Below are 21,076 nucleotides of genomic sequence, written 5' to 3' on the forward strand. Positions count from 1 at the left end.
ATGCAGATTCAATTCCCAAGTCAGGAAGAACCCCTGGAAAAGGAAATGGCAACCGACTCCAGTAGTCTTGCCTGGAAAATCCCATGGACGGAGGAGCCTGATAGGCTAGAGTCCATGGGGTCACAAAGAGTCGGACACAACGGAGCAATTTCACTTTCACTTAACTGTTTGAAAGCTTGGTGGGGCATCTACCACATAACATCTACTTATTAGGCAAAATTTGTTGGTGGTGGTCATTTGCTAAAGTGCCCAACATTCTCCCCTCACCCTGACTTACTGAGTAGGTCCCAAAAGCATGAGCTTCATTAGTGTTTTAAGACACCTTTAAATGTCTTAACTGAACTGCCCCTAAGCTTTACTGTCTATACTCAACCAAAAACAGCATACTGGATCAGAGGCTAAGTGAGGAACTTTTTCATCTTCTTCCTCTCCATTTAAGTTCAAGTCAGATATTATTTTGAAATTAATATTTATTTGGATAAAGTCAGAAAACCAGCCTAAACATGGACCTGCTTATGTTATTTTTCTGAAATTTCCACTGCTATTTTTGTACACATTTTTCTTACCCTCTCCCTTCCAATCCTTATGACTTTATCCTCACTAGGTTTCTTCTGCGTTAAAGCAGATAAGCAAAAGTGAATCCTTACATTAGCCGGAAGGCAGTAGGCATGAGAAGAAAAAAGAAGTGGTGGTCACAGTCGAAGGGCATGTTTTCAATAGTGGTTCAGACATTTCAGGAAAGCTTACTCATCTCCTTTCATATCTGCTGGTATGACCACCTTATTCTTCTTTGTCAGATTGCCTTCAGGGTTATCTGCTGTTTGAGTGTCATTACAAAAGTCAGGTCTGCTCAGGATCATGTCAAATAATTTATCCCTGTGTCCTTATTTTAACTCCCCATTGCTTCTTCCCAGCACTGCACTCTGGATCTTAACCATACTTGGTGTAATAGTAGCTGGGTGCCTCATAGTATCACTTTCTCTCTTAATGTGACTACCAATGTTATGCAAATGCCACAAAAGTGTCTCAGATTATATGGTTTTGCTGTGAAATCTAAACAGATACTGAGTCCCTCATGGGAGGAAAATAAAGCATCCTCAGAAAGTGTTACCTCTACAGTTTATTACACTGGGATTACTATTCACTTAACAAAATAAAATTTCAAAAAGAGAATTGTATTTTATAGGTATCTTACAAATAAATCCATACTTTTTTAAAAGCATCCTTTTTAACTTTGTCTGGAATCTTACCTTCTGCCCCCAAATTAAACAGCTTAGTTTTCCACTGTCTAAGTATTTGCCTTACATGTGAATAATACAGTTTAATCAGATTTTCTAAAGCTTTTATTAGATTATTTTAAAGTGGCATAAATAATGTAACATAAGCCTACTTTCATATTAGATACCTTCTGTGGTGGCTCACGCAGCTCAAGTTTTTTTTTTTTTAATTAAGGCGATTCTAGCAATCATTTCTGACTTTTGTGGCATCTTTCTGCAAATCCTATCTACTTTACTGCTACACTGAGGTTCATTTGTGTCATTCAAATCTTTGCTCTTTAAATATCCACTTATAAATTTATTATGGCAATACATTCATATCTTTACATTTAATCTGAAACTTCGATAACAAGCAGGAGATGGAATAAATGAGTAGCAGACACACTTGACAAAATTAAAATGCTCTCCTGTCAGTGCCCATATGAACTATTACAATGACAGAATAGCATTTTAATTTTGTCCAGTTCTTCTTTCACTCTTCATTTCTCCTTCTCCATCTTGCTGTGGAAGCTTTGATAAAAAATCTAGACTTTAAGTGCCCAACATCCTCACAAAAATGTCAGAGGATGTTTTAGAATCATGGATTTTGAATGACAGAGATGAACTTCACTGCAGCACTGCTGCAGTGGGGAATTTATCATTTTGTTAATTAAGAAGGGTTTTCCAATAGTCACTCCAGAAATTGCCTCTGGAATATCATTAATTAACTATCCCACTTCCACCACGGGAGGGAGGGGGAAGGCCAAGCAGGAAAACTGACAAAAAGAGTAACTATTAAAATACACACACATACAAATTTGCAAAGCACCCGACAAATTTGGAAAGGAGGAGGAGAATTATTTAAAGCTGGTATTATAGGATCAGCCGAGTTAACAAAAAATCCAATTCGTAGCCTGAAAGCTATCTCGCTTCACAGGCCTTGTGCTAGTCTCCAAGCAAAGTCAACAGTTTAGAAACTCTTTATCAGAACGAAATAATTTACCATGTTGTTTGGAATTTGAGGTTTGTTGTTACCTTTCCTTTTCCACTATGACTGTTTCCTTTCTAGGGAAGAAGAAAATAAGTCTCCCCCCCCCAATTTTCTTATTTGTTGAGTATCCAGGTAACAAACTACTTAAAATCAACCAAACAAAACTTGATAATTGGCCCCTCTCCCCATCTGAACCACAGAAGAGTGTAACCATGACAACCTGTCCTTTAGAGCAGACCATCTCCTGTACCTTTCAGGATATAAGTATGTGAGAATCTATCCATTCCTGAGTGGAATCATCATGCCGGGAACATTTTGTTCTTTATTGTAAAGGAAGAAAGAAGCCAGGATCCTAAATAGTTCTCAACAAAGTGTTCAGGTAAAATAGAGGTTCAGTGGCTGTGAAAGATACAGATACATACTCTAATCTGAAGTTCTTTCTTGTAAGAAATAAGAAGTAGACTTTATGAAAGGGCAATAATTAAAGCCACAATGACTGTAGAAGTGTAGCTTGCTAAAATCTTAAGTTTCCAAAATAAGAATCTTTATGGTTAGAAAGTAGCAGATTGCAGAAACAGACCCTCTAGAATTTATAAAGGCTTTTGATGCTTATTATAGTCACATTTGGGCTTCCCTGGTGGCTCAGAAGGTAAAAAATCTGCCTGCAATGCAGGAGACCTGGGTTCAATCTCTGTGTTGGGGTGATCTCCTGGAGAAGGAAATGGCAATCCACTCCAGTATTCTTGCCTGGAGAATTCCATGGACAGAGGAGCCTGGTGGGCTCCATGGGGTCACAAAGAGTTGGACATGACTGAGCGATTATTAATAAAAGAATGTGATCTTTACAATAGTCACATTTAGCATGTATCAGTTAAGTACTCGGAGAAGGCAATGGCACCCCACTCCAGTACTCTTGCCTGGAAAATCCCATGGACGGAGGAGCCTGGTAGGCTACAGTCCATGGGGTCGCTAAGAGTCGGACACGACTGAGCGACTTCACTTTCACTTTTCCCTTTCATGCACTGGAGAAAGAAATGGCAACCCACTCCAGTATTCTTGCCTGGAGAATCCTAGGGACGGCGGAGCCTGGTGAGCTGCCATCTATGGGGTCGCACAGAGTTGGACACGACTGAAGCGACTTAGCATAGCATAGCATAGCATAGTTAAGTACTATTCACCTCTTTTGTTGTTGCTTTTCTTTGGCAATCAAACCTTAAAACAGAACTTCAGCTATCTGGATTTCATAATACATGGAAACAACCGTTTTTTACTTCTGGTGAGAGAGCTTAACCTTGCCAGGAATAATCTCATGGACTCTGAATCATCAGTTGCCCCAAACTGGAAAAGAAGCTTTAAAAGTGCTTCCTCAATAAGTAGATCAAGAATTTTTTTTTAACCATTAAAGTAGTCTTAGTCATGACTAAAATCTATGATCAGCTTCCATTCTATCAATGAAACTGGCAGTCAACTTCTACAATCCCACTAGAATAATTTTAGAGAGTAAGAACATAAAAAGAGAAACTGTGTGTGTTAGTTGCTCAGTCGTATCCAACTCTTTGTGACCCCATGGACTGTAGCCCATCAGGCTCCTCTGTCCATGGAATTCTCCAGGCAAGAATACTGGGGTGGATTGCCATTCCCTTCCGCAGGGAAAAAGAGAAACTGGTAAGCAAATATTTCAAGTTGTGAGGCTAATAGAGACGACGCAAGTTTTGTTAGAGCTGCGTATACTCGCTTTGCAGTCTTAACATCACGGGGGTCTAATGGGTGTCAGAAGAAAAATCAAGGGTGGATTTTGCCCTCTCCATTGAGCATGCTGACAGCAGATTTATATTTCTACCTCACTGGTGTATGGGGATCACTGTGAATGCAGTTAACACTTTTTTCTATATACAATATCAAAGTTACCTGAGATAATTCTCCAGTTCCTATTCAAGTCTCAATTCCTAGTCAACAAATGTGTTGTTGTTGTACTTGTTGTTTAGTCATTCAGTCACATCTGACTCTTTTGTGATCCCATGTTCTGCAGCCCGCCAGCTGCTCTGTCCATGGGATTTCCCAGGCAAGAATACTGGAGTGGGTTGCCATTTCCTTCTCCAGGGGATCTTCCCGACCCAGGGATCAAGCCTGCATCCCCTGCATTGGCAGGCAGATTGTTTACTACTGAGCCACCAAGGAAGCCCCGATAAATGTGTTGTTGTTGTTGTTCTGTCACTCAGTCGTGTCCGACTTTTTGCAACCCCATGGACAGCAGCACGCCAGACTTCCCTGTCCTTCACCATCTCTCAGAGCTTGCTCAAACTCGTGCCCATTGAGTCAGTGATGCCATCCAGCCATCTAGTCCTCTGTCATCCCTTTCTTCTCCTGCCCTCAATCTTGCCCAGTGTCACGGTCTTCTCTAATGAGCTGGGTCTTCGCATCAGGTGGCCAAAGTACTGGAGCTTCAACTTCAGCATCAGTCCTTCCAATGAATATTCAGGACTGATCTCCTTTAGGATGGACTGGTTAGATCTCCTTGCACTCCAAAGGACTCTCAAGAGTCTTCTCCAACACCACAGTGTACTGAGCATTTAGTGTGTGAAGGGTTTCCTAAATGCAGTGGGGCATGGAAAGAAGCAACAGTCAATTTTCTATGAAGCTAAGGCTCCTACCCCTACCAAGGATCTGGCAGGGATGTTGGAAATTTTTTTAATTTAAGATTTTTATTATTTTTCTTTTAAAATTCTAAAATTGTATGAGTTTAGGCTCTGCAAAATCTAGATGGCTCCCAATCAGTTTTCACTGAATTTAATGGAAGCCCCTTAAGATGTGTATGTTTTTCTGTGAGGAATGACTGCAAGAAGAGACTAGGAAACTGACTAACAGTGTTGCTATAGGTTTAAAGATTTTTCAAGGAAAAGAAGAAATGTGACCCAGGTGACAGAATGATGAAAACTATAATAAATTAAAGTGGTCTCTATTTTACTGTTTGGGGTATCCTTATTTAAAGCCATTTTTAATATGTGGAAAGTTTCTGGCATTAAGTTAAAGAAACCATTTGAGAAATTCTCTTTTGCCAGTAAAGGTATGAAGTCTATGAAAGTACATAAAAGGAATATATATATATACATACATATATTATTTGTGTAATACATAGCCAATTACAATCCTAATAACTATCACATATTGACTACATATTTTGTGTTGAGCAGTATGCAAAAAAAAAAGTTACAGACACTGGAATGAAGTAGAACCCTGTGGAGCCCCTCATCTCCAAGTAAAAACCTAAGCAGTTAATGATCAGGACAATAGAGTCACAGACTCAGTGTCTGGTGCACATTTCTTAGCTGCTCTACAGATACTAAAACTGCCACCAAAGGCAGGAGACACTAACTGCATGATTACCGGACTACAGTCATGATATAAACTGCTTCACCTTGAGCAGTACTGAGTCTATAGCTCATACAATTCTAAGAACTGTTCTCAACAGAATGAGATTGACACTATTACTCATAATAACCTCTGTCTTCGTGGGCATGAAAATAACTGTAGCTTGCTCTCTTCCCAAATGTAAACAAACAACTAAAACTGTCAGCCTAGCCCCATGTTGACATCTTCCACTCTGAGAATACAGCAGCCTTTGTCAGCATGAAGTTACAAAAGATAGACTTTCACCCCTAATCCCATAGAAATGGAATGATGTTCTCTCAAGCAGGGATTTGTAAGCAGCTTTTAGTCGGAAAGAGCTCTCTGCAAGAGGCTGACCCTTCTGTCTACCTTAAGCCAGGAATTTCCATGCTCGATTCATCTCAAGCCCAAGATCGCCTTTCAAACCTTTTAATCACATGATACCTTGCCTAATTGGACCATTATTTCCATCAATCAACGAAATAGACATGAAGAATAAGTGATTAACAGATGACCAGATCTCTTCCATAGTGTTCCCTTCACTAATCTCCCAAAAAAGCTGTGTGGCCAAACCTTGTGAACAAGATAACAGCCAGAGGAAGATCACAAGGAGTCAACAAACCTACACAGGAGTCTGCATACAGTGGAAGATGGTGACAATGTGATCCCCTATCTCAGTGAATAACTAAGATTCCCTCCTTGTTTCCCTTTAAAGTTTCATGGCTGAGCAGAATCTTCAGAGGTGGTTTCTGAGGAACACTGAGTCCACCATCTCTTCAAATCCACCATATGGCTGAGTCCACCTTCTTGCCAGCATTTTGATTAAAGACACCTTTCCTCGCTACCATTGTGAGTTCTGATTTTATAAGCTGTGAGCAGCAGAACCCCCTTCAACAGCACGTTAAATCCTCATAACAAACCTGTGAGGTAGATACTATTTTTACCTCCATTTTATAGAGGACTCTGAAAGCGAAGAGGAACTAAAGAGCCTCTTGATGAAAGTGAAAGAGGAGATTGAAAAAGTTGGCTTAAAAGTCAACATTCAGAAAACTAAGACCATGGCATCTGGTTCCATCACTTCATTGCAAATAGATGGGGAAACAGTCGAAACTGTGACAGACTTTATTTTGGGGGGCTCCAAAATCACTACAGATGGTGACTACAGCCATGAAATTAAAAGATGCTTGCTCCTTGGAAGAAAAGTTATGACCAACCTAAACATCATATTAAAAATCAGAGACATTACTTTGCCAACAAAGGCCCATCTAGTCAAAGCTATGGTTTTTCCAGTAGTCATGTGTGGATGTGAGAGTTGGACTATAAAGAAATCTGAGCACCAAATAATGATGCTTTTGAACAGTGGTGTTGGAGAAGACTCTTGAGAGTCCCTTGGACTGCAAGGAGATCCAACCAGTCCATCCTAAAAAAAATCAGTCCTGAATATTCATTGGAAGGACTGATGCTGAAACTGAAATTCCAATACTTTGGCCACCTGATACGAAGAACTGACTCATTAGAAAAGACCCTGATGCTGGGAAAGATTGAAGGTGAGAGGAGAAGGGGATGACAGAGGATGAGATAGTTGGATGGCATCACTGACTCAATGGACATGAATTTGAGTAAGCTCCAGAAGATGGTGATGGACAGGGAGGCCTGGCATGCTGCAGTCCATGGGGTTGCAAAGAGTTGGACACGATTGAGAGACTGAAATGTACTGACAATCTTATTAGAAAAAACTATTAACTCACTGCTGCTGCTGCTGCTAAGTCGCTTCAGTCATGTCCGACTCTGTGCGACCCCACAGATGGCAGCCCACCAAGCTCCCCCATCCCTGGGATTCTCCAGGCAAGAGTACTGGAGTGGGTTGCCATTGCCTTCTCCAATTAACTCACTACTTTATAACAATAAATATAGTCATTCTTACAAAATCTTGATTTGAAATGATAATTAATAAAACCTCCCTTGAAGCAATTTGAACATCTGGAAGTTCACGGTTCACGTATTGCTGAAGCCTGGCTTGGAGAATTTTGAGCATTACTTTACTAGCATGTGAGATGAGTGCAACTGTGCGGTAGTTTGAGCATTCTTTGGCATTACCTTTCTTTGGGATTGGAATGAAAACTGACCTTATCCAGTCCTGTGGCCACTGCTGAGTTTTCCAAATTTGCTGGCATATCGAGTGCAGCACTTTCACAGCATCACCTTTGAGGATTTGAAATAGCTCAACTGGAATTCCATCACCTCCACTAGCTTTGTTCGTAGTGATGCTTTCTAAGGCCCACTTGACTTCACATTCCAGGATGTCTGGCTCTAGGTGAGTGATCACACCATCGTGATTATCTGGGTCGTGAAGATCTTTTTTGTACAGTTCTTCTGTGTATTCTTGCCACCTCTTCTTAATATCTTCTGCTTCTGTTAGATGCATACCATTTCTGTCCTTTATCGAGCCTATCTTTGCATGAAATGTTCCTTTGGTATCTCTAATTTTCTTGAAGAGATCTCTAGTCTTTCCCAATCAGTTGTTTTCCTCTATTTCTTTGCACTGATTGCTGAGGAAGGCTTTCTTATCTCTCCTTGCTATTCTTTGGAACTCTGTATTCAGATGGGAATATCTTTCCTTTTCTCCTTTTCTTTTTGCTTCTCTTCCCTTACCAGCTATGAACAAATTGCCAATATCCGCTGGATCACCAAAAAAGCAAGAGAGTTCCAGAAAAACATCTATTTCTGTTTTATTGACTATGCCAAAGCCTTTGACTGTGTGGATCATAACAAACTGTGGAAAATGCTGAAAGAGATGGGAATACTGGACCATCTGACCTGTCTCTTGAGAAACCTGTATGCAGGTCAGGAAGCAACAGTTAGAACTGGACATGGAACAACAGACTGGTTCCAAATAGGAAAAGGAGTACGTCAAGGCTGTATATTGTCTCCCCGCTTATTTAACTTATATGCAGAGTACATCATGAGAAACTCTGGGCTGGAAGAAACACAAACTGGAATCAAGATTTCCAGGAGAAATATCAATAACCTCAGATATGCGGATGACACCACCCTTATGGTAGAAAGTGAAGAAGAACTAAAGAGCCTCTTGATGAAGGTGAAGGAGGAGAGTGAAAAAATTGGCTTAAAGCTCAACGTTCAGAAAACTAAGATCATGGCATCTGGTCCCATCACTTCATGGGAAATAGATGGGGAAACAGTGTCAGACTTTATTTTTTTGGGCTCCAGAATCACTGTTGATGGTGACTGCAGCCATGAAATTAAAAGACGCTTACTCCTTGGAAGAAAGGTTATGGCCAACCTAGATAGCATATTTAAAAGCAGAGACATTACTTTGCCAACAAACGTCCATCTAGTCAAGGCTATGGTTTTTCCAGTGGTCATGTATGGATGTGAGATTTGGACGGTGAAGAAAGCTGAGCGCCGAGGAATTGATGCTTTTGAACTGTGGTGTTGGAGAAGACTCTTGAGAGTCCCTTGGACTGCAAGGAGATCCAATCAATCCATCCTATAAGAGATCAATCCTGGGTGTCCATTGGAAGGTCTGATGTTGAAGCTGAAGCTCCAATACTTTGGGCACCTCATGCGAAGGGTTGACTCATTGGAAAAGACCCTAATGCTGGGTAGGATTGGGGGCGGGAGGAGAAGGGGACGACAGAGGATGAGATGGTTGGATAGCATCACCGACTCAATGGACATCGGTTTGGGTAGACTCCGGGAGTTGGTCATGGACAGAGAGGCCTGGCGCGCTGCAATTCATGGAGTCGCAAAGAGTCGGACACGACTGAGCGACTGAACTGAACTGAACTGAAGCAATTTGACAAAATGAATTTTTTACCTATAATATTTTCATTCCTTTAAAACCAATAGTTTTATTTCTAAAGAAATCATTGAAATTAGGGAAATAGTTATATTCAAAAATGTTTCAGTATCATTTATAATATAAAATTACAATTATTTAAAATTAAAGGCATATATTTATAGGTGAATGTAGGGAAAATTTTATGTTAAAATGATGTAAAGTCATTAAAAGTTTTGTTTAAAATTTTACCTATCATTATGGATATACAAATACTGCTGCTGCTGCTGCTAAGTTGCTTCAGTCGTGTCCGACTCTCTGCGACCCCATGGACGGCAGCTCACCTGGCTCTGCCGTCCCTAGGATTCTCCAGGCAAGAATACTGGAGTGGACTGCCATTTCCTTCTCCAGTGCATGAAAGGGAAAAGTGAGAAAGTGAAGTTGCTTAGTCGTGTCTGACTCTTAGCGACCCCGTGGACTACAGCCTACTAGGCTCCTCCATCCATGGGATTTTCCAGGCAAGAGTACTGGAGTGGGGTGCCATTGCCTTCTCTGATACAAATACTAAACACACGAAAATGCACTTAAAAAAAAGACTGCAGGAAATATGCCAAATTGTAACAGTTGTTTGAGATTATGGTCACCAGGTGGAAAGTTTTACATGCAACTGAAGGTATGAGACTTGGTGATAAGACATATCTGAAGCTCCAATGAAGAATCATCAAGCAAATAGTGAAGGTCAAAGTAAACCAGACAGCATGAGATGAGAATAAACTTTTTGAAGCTTTGCTGGACTCTTGAAATCTTTTAAGTGTAAATTCTGCCTGTAATAAAAGTATTTTTAATGGGGAATGACTGAAAACTGAAGACATTGAAGAGGATTTAGCCAGATAGAGAAACTTCACTTGGATCTGGAAGTATCAACAAGATTTATATGAGAGAGGAAAAGGCAATCCAGTACCAGTACTAGAAAAGGACCAGCACCAGAAGTAAAAACTTGAGTAGAGAATGTGCAGGCTGCTTCTATTCAGAAATGCCTTAATTTGATGGACTACAGGATACCCTTTGGAAAGATAAAAATGCATTTTAACCTTTGGTATGAAACCAATTATGCAATTTAGTGCCATCTTGAGAAGCATGAAAGCTACCTAGTAATAAATTTTGGATCAATATGGCTATCAAACCAAGGACTGGTGTGCAAAACAGCACTGCAGGAAGAAGAATCCAGGGGGCTGGGGGAACCAGTATGTATATGAGACAGGAGCTCTGGAATACTGAATGCAGGGAGCACTCTGCCATAAAGCGTGATGATTAGCTATGAAAAGACTTTATTCATAGTGGTTATGACAAGGAATGAACAGACCCCAAAGAAAGTTTAGAGGGAGAATCAATAGGATTTGGTTAAAATAAATGTGTGTATAAGCAAAATTAATAGGAGGGTATACACATTTGGGCTTCCCTGGTAGCTCAGCTGGTAAAGAATCCACCTTCAATGCAGGAGACCCCAGTTTGATTCCTGGGTTGGGAAGATCTGCTGGAGAAGGGATAGGCTACCCACTCCAGTATTCTTGGGCTTTTCTGGTGGCTCAGCGGTAATGAATCTGCCTGCAATTCAGGAGACCTGGGTTCAATCCCTGGGTTGGAAAGATCCCCTGGAGAAGGGAATGGCTACCCACTCCAGTATTCTGGACTGCAGAATTCCATGGACTGTGTAGTCCATGGGGTCACAAAGAGTCGGCCATGACTGAGCGACTTTCACTTCATCTCTTATAGACATTTCAGAGACTCTGAATTCCAATGACATCAATGGTACATATTTTTTTTAAAGGAGAAAGGCACAGCTTATTGGAAAGAAAATGATCTCCAATTTTAATATGTTTAGCTTGAAGCAGTCCACCAACAGAACAAATCCCCAAAGCAGTTGGGATATAGACCTCAAAAGCTGGGAACACGAAGCAGAAGTGTCTCTTATGACTCAAACAAAGTTATGAGCCAGAAGCGAGGAAAAAAATAATCAACTCTGCCTGGTACCATGAGAGGGTGTTAGCAGTTACTCATTTTAAGTGTCACTTTGCAAACAGACTTAAACCAACCTTTTGGAACCTAACCAAATTATAAATAGAAGTTCTGTAAAGAGAAGGGCCATCAACATGGAAGAGAAAGTCAAAACCATGAGTCACAGTTGATTCAGGGAAAACACACAAAAAGGAAAGAGGAATGGCCTAGAATTAAACTCTGGGAACATTCATAGATAAGAGAAAAAGAATAATTTAATTCCAAAATACAATGCCTTAAACTCTGAGAAGTGAGGCCAGATTTGTTCTTCAGCTCAGATGTGGACAACACATTGACATCTTAGAAAAAAACAGAGAAAACAAAAAAAAAAACCCCACACTTTCTTAGTCAGAATTCAGAGTACACTGTTTACTGAAAAACAAGAAAAAACTCTCAAAAACAACTGATATGATTGCATGTTTCACAAGAAATCTACTACCCAAAAATTCTTCAGAGAAAATAAGAAGCAGACACATTTTGGTTTCAAATTCAATGACCAAGAGATTAAGACTACAGAATATATTTCCAACTAACTGAATTAACCTGAAAGGTTGAGATTGAAATGCTTACATTTCACACACATGTAAATCAAAAGGACATTAAAAATAACTCCCTATACAGACTATCCAAATTCCAAATCCTTTTATATGTATTTTTGTCAGACTACAAATACAGTGACCTGCTTTCTGTGTCTTGGTTTCTTCCCAGCCATGATTTTAGAAAGAACCACTATACTCCCTCTCATAGAATCTCACATTTATGGTTTTCTCAAGTACAATTTCCCACTTTCACTCAAATTAAAGAAAATATGTTCTTTCTTCTGATGGTCAAATCCCAAGAGGCTTAGTTAAATTGAAGCTGGACAGAGGTACCAAGTCTCAAGAGCACTTACTGGCAACCTGGGTCTGTCCTGTCACCAGGGTTACAATAAAAACACAGCATTTTCCATGGAGTTAAGAGATAGTGAATCAAAATATTAAACTTGCTTTAATGTGGAACCAAAAAAATAAGAAGGCTCTACTAGCACATTTTTATTTGAATTTAACAATTGCCCACTTTGGGGGTATCTTTTCAAGTCATATTTTTAAGAAATAAAGCAATGCAGATAAACTTGAAGTTCTCTATATCCATTTCACTTCTTTCCATACCCCATTTCACTTCTTCCCTCCCCAAAGGCTAACTTCACAGATGGATTTTCTACCTGAGAAATCTTTAGTAAATACTCACCCTCACTAGTAATCAGAGAAGAGCAAATTTAAATAATGAGATAACAATTGATATCCGTCGAACTGGCAAAAACTTATGAAGTCTGACAATATCAAGTTTTGGTGAGTCTGTAGGGAAACAGGGATTCTTGTATACCTCTGATGAAAAGGTGAATGAAACTATCACTTTGAGGAGTAATTTACTACTATCTTATAAATGAAGAATATGTTTACCCCATGATAGGTAAATGCCATGGCTAGATTATAAAAATAAAATACTCTTTTTTTCCTTCGGGGCATATACAAGGATGATACTACTCCGTCTCCTTGTCTTGGGTGACCCTAGTTCTGACCAATGGTTAACAGTGAAATGACAGATGTCATGTATTGCTGCATATATAATTGCCAGTGTAAATTCCTCCAGCTCCTGCGTGACAAGATGACCTTGAAAGCATACACTAAGGTGTAAGCAAAAAAAAAGATCAAGGCAGCCTGGGGAAAGCTGAGGCAAACATGTGGAAGAGAGCTGCCCAGGATAATCACCTGAATCCTTAACAGATTACATGTGAGCAAGAAACAAACTTCATTTGTTTTAAGCCACTGACAGCAGGTGAGCCGCGAAATTCCAGATATTCAAGCTGGATTTAGAAAAGGCAGAGGAACCAGAGATCAAATTGCCAACATCTTTTGGATCATCGAAAAAGCAAGTTCAATTCAGTTCAGTCTGGTCGCTCAGCTGTGTCCGACTCTTTGCGACCCCATGAACCGCATCACGTCAGGCCTCCCTGCCCATCACCAACTCCCAGAGTTTACCCAAACTCATGTCCATTGAGTCAGTGATGCCATGCAAAGTATGGCATCCTTTGTCACCCCCTTTTCCTCCTGCCTTCAATCTTTTCCTTTGTCACCCCCTTTTCCTCCTGCCTTCAATCTTTCCCAGCATCAGGGTCTTTTCAAATGAGTTAGCTCTTCGCATCAGGTGGCAAGAGACTTCCAGAAAAACATCTACTTCTGCTTTATTGACCATGCCAAAGCCTTTGACTGTGTGGACCACAACAAACTGAAAAATTCTTAAAGAGATAGGAATACCAGACCACCTGACCTGCCTCTTGAGAAACCTGTATGCAGGTCAGGAAGCAACAGTTAGAACTAGACACGGAACAACAGACTGGTTCCAAATAGGGAAAGGACTACGTCAAGGCTGTATATTGTCACCCTGCTTATTTAACTTATATGCAGAGTACATCATGAGAAATGCCGGGCTGGATGAAGCACAAGCTTGAATCAAGATTGCCGGGAGAAATATCAATAACCTCAGATATGCAGATGACACCACCCTTATGGCAGAAAGTGAAGAAGAACTAAAGAGCCTCTTGATGAAAGGGAAAGAGGAGAGTAGAAGAAGTTGGCATAAAACTCAACATTCAGAAAACTAAGATCACAGCCTCTAGCCCATCACTTCATGGGAAATAGATGGGGAAACAGTGGAAACAGTGACAGACTTTATTTTGGCAGGCTTCAAAATCACTGCAGATAGTGATTACAGCCATGAAATTAAAAGACACTTGTTCCTTGGAAGGAAAGTTATGACCAACCTAGACAGCATATAAAAAGCAGAGACATTACTTTGCCAACAAAGATCTGTCTAGTCAAAGCTATGGTTTTTCCAGGAGTCATGTATGGATGTGAGAGTTGGACTATAAAGAAAATTGAGCACTGAAGAATTGATGCTTTTGAACTGTGGTGTTGGAGAAGACTCTTGAGAGTCCCTTGGACTGCAAGGAGATCCAACCAGTCCATCCCAAAGGAAACCAGTCCTAACTGTTCATTGGAAGGACTGATGCTGAAGCTGAAACTCCAATACTTTGGCCACCTGATGCAGGGAACTGACTCATTTGAAAAGACCCTGATTCTGAGAAAGATTGAGGGTGGGAGGAGAAGGGGACAACGAAGGATGAGATGGTTGGATGGCATCACTGACTCAGTGGACATGAGTTTGAGTAAACTCCAGGAGTTAGTGATGGACATGGTGGCCTGGTATGCTGCGTGTCATGGGGTTGCAAAGAGTCAGACATGACTGAGCAACTGAACTGAACTGAACTGAGATTTGGAGGTAGCTTCTTACAGCAATACAAATAACTTATCCTAATACATGGGATTCCCTCGCAGCTCAGTTGGTAAAGAATCTTCCTGCAATGCAGAAGACCTGGAGTCTAATACAGAAATATATATACCAAAAATTTTCACATATATACACGAAACATGTTCTCAGATAAATCCTTTGCAATAATACAAAATTGATAAATATCTCAATGTTTATGAGTAGTGAGGTTGATCAGTTGTGGTGTATTTTTCTACAATGATATACTAACTGAAAACATAAAAGAATTTATATGTGTATGGATTAATCCTAAAAATGAAAGAAACAAGTTGCTAAATGATCTGTATAATATAATGCTAGAATATAAACTCAATTAGGGCAGGAAATTTAGTACGTGGCTTGTTCCCAACACTAAGACTACCTTGCTAGGTGTTAGTAATAACTCAATAAATATTTGTTAAGTGAATAAATGATTATCTCTGAAAGCTTAGAAATAATTATCTATAGACTCACATCTAGTAAACAAAAACACGTATTGAAAACATCATTCATTGGTTTATTTTCAGCTCAATAAAGTAACTAAAAGCTTAACTTAATTGCCTTGTAACCCCCAAATTAATCCTCCCCACTGTTCAGTTCAGTTCAGTTCAGTTCAGTAGCTCAGTCATGTCTGACTCTTTGCGACCCCATGAATTGCAGCACGCCAGGCCTCTCTGTCCATCACCAACTCCCGGAGTCTACCCAATCCCATGTCCATCGAGTCGGTGATGCCATCCAACCATCTCATCCTCTGTCGTCCCCTTCTCCTCCCACCCCCAATCCTACCCAGCATTAGGGTCTTTTCCAATGAGTCAACCCTTCGCATGTGGTGCCCAAAGTATTGGAGTTTCAGCTTCAACATCAGACCTTCCAATGAACACCCAGGATTGATCTCTTTTAGGATGGATTGATTGGATCTCCTTGCAGTCCAAGGTACTCTCAAGAGTCTTCTCCAACACCACAGTTCAAAAGCATCAATTCTTCGGCGCTCAGCTTTCTTCACCGTCCAACTCTCACATCCATACATGACCACTGGAAAAACCATACTGTTAGGACATTTTGATTTGACATGTGCTTTTGACATCAGGAAAGCTATGTAATTCTTCAGTGCCACAATCTCCTCACTAGTAAAATGAGGATTAAACAATCCCTACTTTATAATATTCTTGTAATAAATTAGATGAAACTAGACAATACATATAAAGTGCTCAGAACAGGTTATAGCATAAAGTAAGCAATCAAAACTACTAGCCATTTTTGCTATTATTATTATTGCCATTATTCCTTATTTGGCCTTTGAATAATTAGACGTCTGTTCTCTTATTTCTTCACATATGAGTCATGATGTACATATCTAAAGGAATTAATAAAATTCCCCTTTATATTTGCTAGCCTTTTCACAATATATTAGATTTGTAAGTAAACCATTTTAACATCTAAACATTGATAATTACAAGTAGTCTGATAGTATGCCTAAACCTGGGAAACTGAGATACAAGGGGGAAAAAAATAGGTTAAAAATAGAAGTTTCAAAGCATTGGGTTCCTTTTCTTCTTAGTTTCTCAAATTGTTCTATTTCACACTACAAAGCTAGATCAGGAAGAACTGCGTATGTGTATGTGAGAGAGAGACAGAGAGAGATACCGAGTATATTATTGCCATTAGCCAGTTGAAATTTATAGGTCAACTGAATTGACTATGTGTAAAAGTTCAAAATTAAAAGCTGTTTTCTCCAGTCATGAGAAGGAGCTTTAGTTTGGGACTGCCCCATCAGAGTGACACCTTACCAAATCAATGCCTCTCAGTGGCAGTCTCACCAAACCTCCTGAGCACTAAGTAGAATCTCTTTCATTAGCCCTTCACAGTTACCATTCTTTCCTGTTTCTCACTGACAGCTACTTATAATTCTAGTATGCAGGTAAATTAACTAGGCCACATTTAGTTGTTAGTAATTTATAATAGATTGAATGTGAATACCTAAATTGCTTTATTTTATCATAAATAATGTTAAAAGTTGTCAATAGTAGACATTTGTTTATCATATATTTAACTTTCCTTTAGATAGAGTGTTCATTTTGGAAACATGCATTAGTGAAAAAAATAGTAGTAAATGTCCAAAACAAGTATCACCTTACAACATTCTACTTTAAACGGAGGTGGTAGTTTTACTGTTTCATGTGGAACAACTTTTTGACTACGCTGTTTGTGTCTATAAGTAGACCAAGAGATGTAAATTATAAAAAAAATAAAATAAAAAAAAAGAGGCTTCCCCAAAACAGGCAAAGAAGTCTACCTTAGAGTTCCGTGCAAAAACTAGTAACATAAACATCTTATGTCTATTGTACAGCTTGTATTCTTTCAGTACATTTCTTTTCTCTGGTAATACTAGTAATTAATAAGTATGTTTGTTGAAAATAAAGGAGATAAATATTAGGAATTTAAATTTTCAGAAAGTAAACACTGCTTTGCCACTAAACTTTATCCTTGGAGAGTTTTATATCTTGCAGGTTTTGATAGAAATAAAAGCTCATTAATGGAATATTTTTTACCCAAACTATTACAACTTCATCATTTTGAATCACAGCTCATTAAAACAATTATAATCAAATGTTTCATTTTCTTTTTCCCTTGTGAGAAACAGCTGAAAAGGTTATGTTTGTTTTTCTTTATCTAAATCTCTGGGGTGATATAAACAGGCTACATAGATTCATGTGCTGTTTTTCATTTATGTTTCAATGTGTCTCTGATGCTAGTTTGAGTTATTTTATATTTATTTTAACATTATTTCAGCAGAACTTCAGAACTTGGCATTATGAGCATAGTTAAATTAACAAGACATTTAATACCATCCTTTCAAAATTCAAATATTGGCAGGTGATTGCTTAATGGAATTCAGTTACATTCCCTTGCAGGTGTATTCTATTTTGGATCCCTCCAAAGAGGACAAATTCTCAATGGTTAGTTTTAAGACTTCTTTTATACTTTGAAGTACAATATAACACACTATGTTACCTGAGCAACCCTGAACAAAAATAAAAAAGCCAACACCCTGGCTACAGGTAATTCAACTAATCCAGAACTGAACAGAGACACACATATTCTAAAATCTACAGGGAGCTAATTGGAATAGCCCTCATCTCTCCTTGTGATGCTTATTGTATTTACTTAGTCATTTTAAGTACATATCAATTATGAGTCTATACTTATTATTTCATTCAGATTGACTCACCTGGGGTCTCAAATTGATACATAAGAAGAGATCTGCCACTAGAAAGACATTTTCAGCAGAAGTTGGACATCTGACTACAACTTCTCATACTGATACTATTCCACTGTACTGTTCCATATCTATAGGATCATTTTGACCTTTTTTAACCATTCTAACAATATGTAGAGTTAGTGTTTTAAGTACAGCTAATGGAGAAGACTCTTGAGAGTCCCTTGGACTGCAAGGAGATCCAATCAATCCATCCTAAAGGAGATCAATTCTGGGTGTTCATTGGAAGGTCTGATGTTGAAGCTGAAGCTCCAATACTTTGGGCACCTCATGCGAAGGGTTGACTCATTGGAAAAGACCCTAAGGCTGGGTAGGATTGGGGGCGGGAGGAGAAGGGGACGACAGAGGATCAGTCGGTTGGATGGCATCACCGACTCGATGGACATGGGTTTGGGTAGACTCTGGGAGTTGGTGATGGACAGAGAGGCCTGGCGTGCTGCAATTCATGGGGTCGCAAAGAGTCGGACACGACTGAGCAACTGAACTGAACTGAATAGTAAGTACACAATTACTGACTTAAGATGACAAAACTCTAGACATATAAATAAATGTTGGTATTTTGAGCCACAACCTAAGTAATATAGGCAATTTTTAAAATTTTGAGATTAAATGTTAATCACTTAACAAATAGAATTATTCTATGTAGAGTACTGTTTTAAATACTATGGAGAAGTATAACAGAACAAAGTCATCTTCATGGAGCTCATGCACACAAATCATAAACACATCAAAAAATTTTTAAGAACATTGCATAATTTTACCTCTTTTTCACCAGTTTTTTCCTGGTGATTTACGTTATGGATATGATACTTATTTTATACATCCAAAAAAATTAGGAAAAGTAAAATTTTCATATCACGTAGGCCAAAGATATTTTCTGACTTTTTTAAAGTGTGTTCAATGCAACTGTATGAGTGTGTAGGCAAAGCCTAAGCATATATGGCAGATTAAGTGAACAAGATCAAAATTCCAGTAAGTGTTATGTACTGGATCTACCTTCCATTTTAAGTTGCAAAAATCATTTAAAAAAAATCAAAGGAAGGTTACACTGTACCATAATGTTTAAGAACTTGAAGTGAGTTAACTCACATGAATAAAATGGATTTCCTTCTAATGCACTTATGTTTTAAATTGTCAATAAAACACTAAATGATTTTCTGAGACATAACGTCGAATTCCTGATATCATTTAAAAAAATGCAAAGGAAACTTACCTCCTTCCAACCAACCTTAGCAATGTATTTGTCATGGAGCATAAAATGGTTTCCTGAATTACTTTCAAAGGCTGATAGAATTCAAATGGACAATGTAAGCTGTTGAGTTTAGTTACCATAAACCAATTTATCTATCATATGCTATGTCAATATATGCAGTTCAAGTAATTCAGGTAACCAAAAAGTCCAAAGACCCTACACAAAGATTCTTAGTCGTCTTAGTTTTAAATGTGGCAAATTTATAACTGCATCAGTCTTTTCTATAAACAGGACCATATGTAACCATACTTTGATTATTGGATAAATATCTATTAACTGTTTAAAAAATGAAATCCACATTCACCTTGATGATATAGATAAATGTCCATTGTGAAGTTTACCTAAATTTTGATAGACATTTAGATAGGTTGATTTTAATGGTATCGAGAAGAAAAATACACTAAAACATAATGAGAACTGGAGGAAATAGTTTCATTATATAAATTTTAAGAAGGAGGCCCAGAGGACCAAGGACTTGACAAAGGTCAAGCTACAAATTGCATAGATGGTAGTTGAACTCATGTCTTCTGATTTCCAGATTGGGGTTTTTCCCCATCAAACTGATGCTCTAGTTATAATGGCTGTGTGACAAACGACCCCAAATCTTACTGACTTCACACCCAAAGTTGTTGTTCATTCGTCCAGTCATGTTCAACAATTCGTGACCCCTTGGACTGCAGCACACCAGGCCTCCCTGTCCCTCATCATCTCCAGAAGTTTGCCCAATTTCATGTCCACACTAGACATATCACACCCACTGAGATGGTTATAATAAACTAGACATAGAATAACAATTATTGGCAAGGATATGGAAAAACTGGAATCCTCATATATTACTGACAGAAACAGAAAGTTGGTGCAGTAACTTTGGAAGATAGTTTGGCAATACCTCAAAATATTGAACATACAGTTCCCATATGACCCAATAATTTTATATCTAATAGCTAAAAATGAAAAAGTCAAGTATCTGTCAACGGATATAAGAATAAGTAAAATGTGGTATATCCATACCATGAGGTATTATTCAACCATAAAAGTGAGTGAAATATTGCTATCTGATATGACAGGGATAAACCCTGAAAACACTGGACTAAGTGAAAGAAGTCATCCACTAAAGACTACATATCATATGATTTCCTTCATATAAAATTTCATGAATGAAATCTTTGATATGGCAAATGAATACGCAAATAGACAAATCCACAGAAATAGAAAACAGAGTTAGCAGTTGCTAGAGAATAGGAGGAGGATGAGGGAATGCAAGAGATACCAGAAAGGGTTTCTTTTTCTGTTAACGAAAATGTTCTGGAATTAGACAGCAGTGATGGTTGCACAAATCTGTGAATACACTCAACACCGCTCAATTGTGCATTTTAAAATGGTAAATTTAGGGTGTGTGAATTAATTTCAAATGAAATATATCAATAAAAATTAATTTTCAAAACTCTTGACTTAAAACTACTATTACATCTATTTTCCACATAAATCTTCAGTCTCCTTAGCACTTAGTGTGAAATCAAGGTTGGCTAGTGCTGCTTTGAGGATGGAGGAATTATCTAGAGTCTTATTCACTCATTTATTTAGCCTGGGCTGAGACTTGAAGAGTTAGGGCTGGAACAGCTGGGGAGACTCTCTGTGGAAGCTTCAAGGCAGCCATGCTTCCTATACAGCAACTATGGCTTCCTTTGTCGTATATCCCAAAAGAAAGAGAAAT

General features: G+C 38.7%; 1 long non-coding RNA gene across 2 annotated transcripts in view; it reads right to left on the minus strand.

Moving 5' to 3' along the window:
• Nucleotides 1-21,076, minus strand: part of LOC145511511 (uncharacterized) — a 533,216-nt gene that overhangs the window by 320,063 nt on the left and 192,077 nt on the right. Inside the window, exon 1 of one of the 2 annotated variants that reach the window (XR_014057911.1) lies at nt 2,260-2,445. The exons of the other annotated variant lie outside the window; for it this stretch is intronic. This is a non-coding gene — a long non-coding RNA (uncharacterized LOC145511511). Of the gene's footprint in view, nt 1-2,259; nt 2,446-21,076 lie in introns of those variants that run through there. 2 annotated transcript variants of the gene reach the window in all.

This window comes from Giraffa tippelskirchi, chromosome 6, assembly GCF_054371585.1.
Source record: "Giraffa tippelskirchi isolate mGirTip1 chromosome 6, T2T-mGirTip1v1.2.pri, whole genome shotgun sequence".
Classification (NCBI taxonomy): domain Eukaryota; kingdom Metazoa; phylum Chordata; class Mammalia; order Artiodactyla; family Giraffidae; genus Giraffa; species Giraffa tippelskirchi.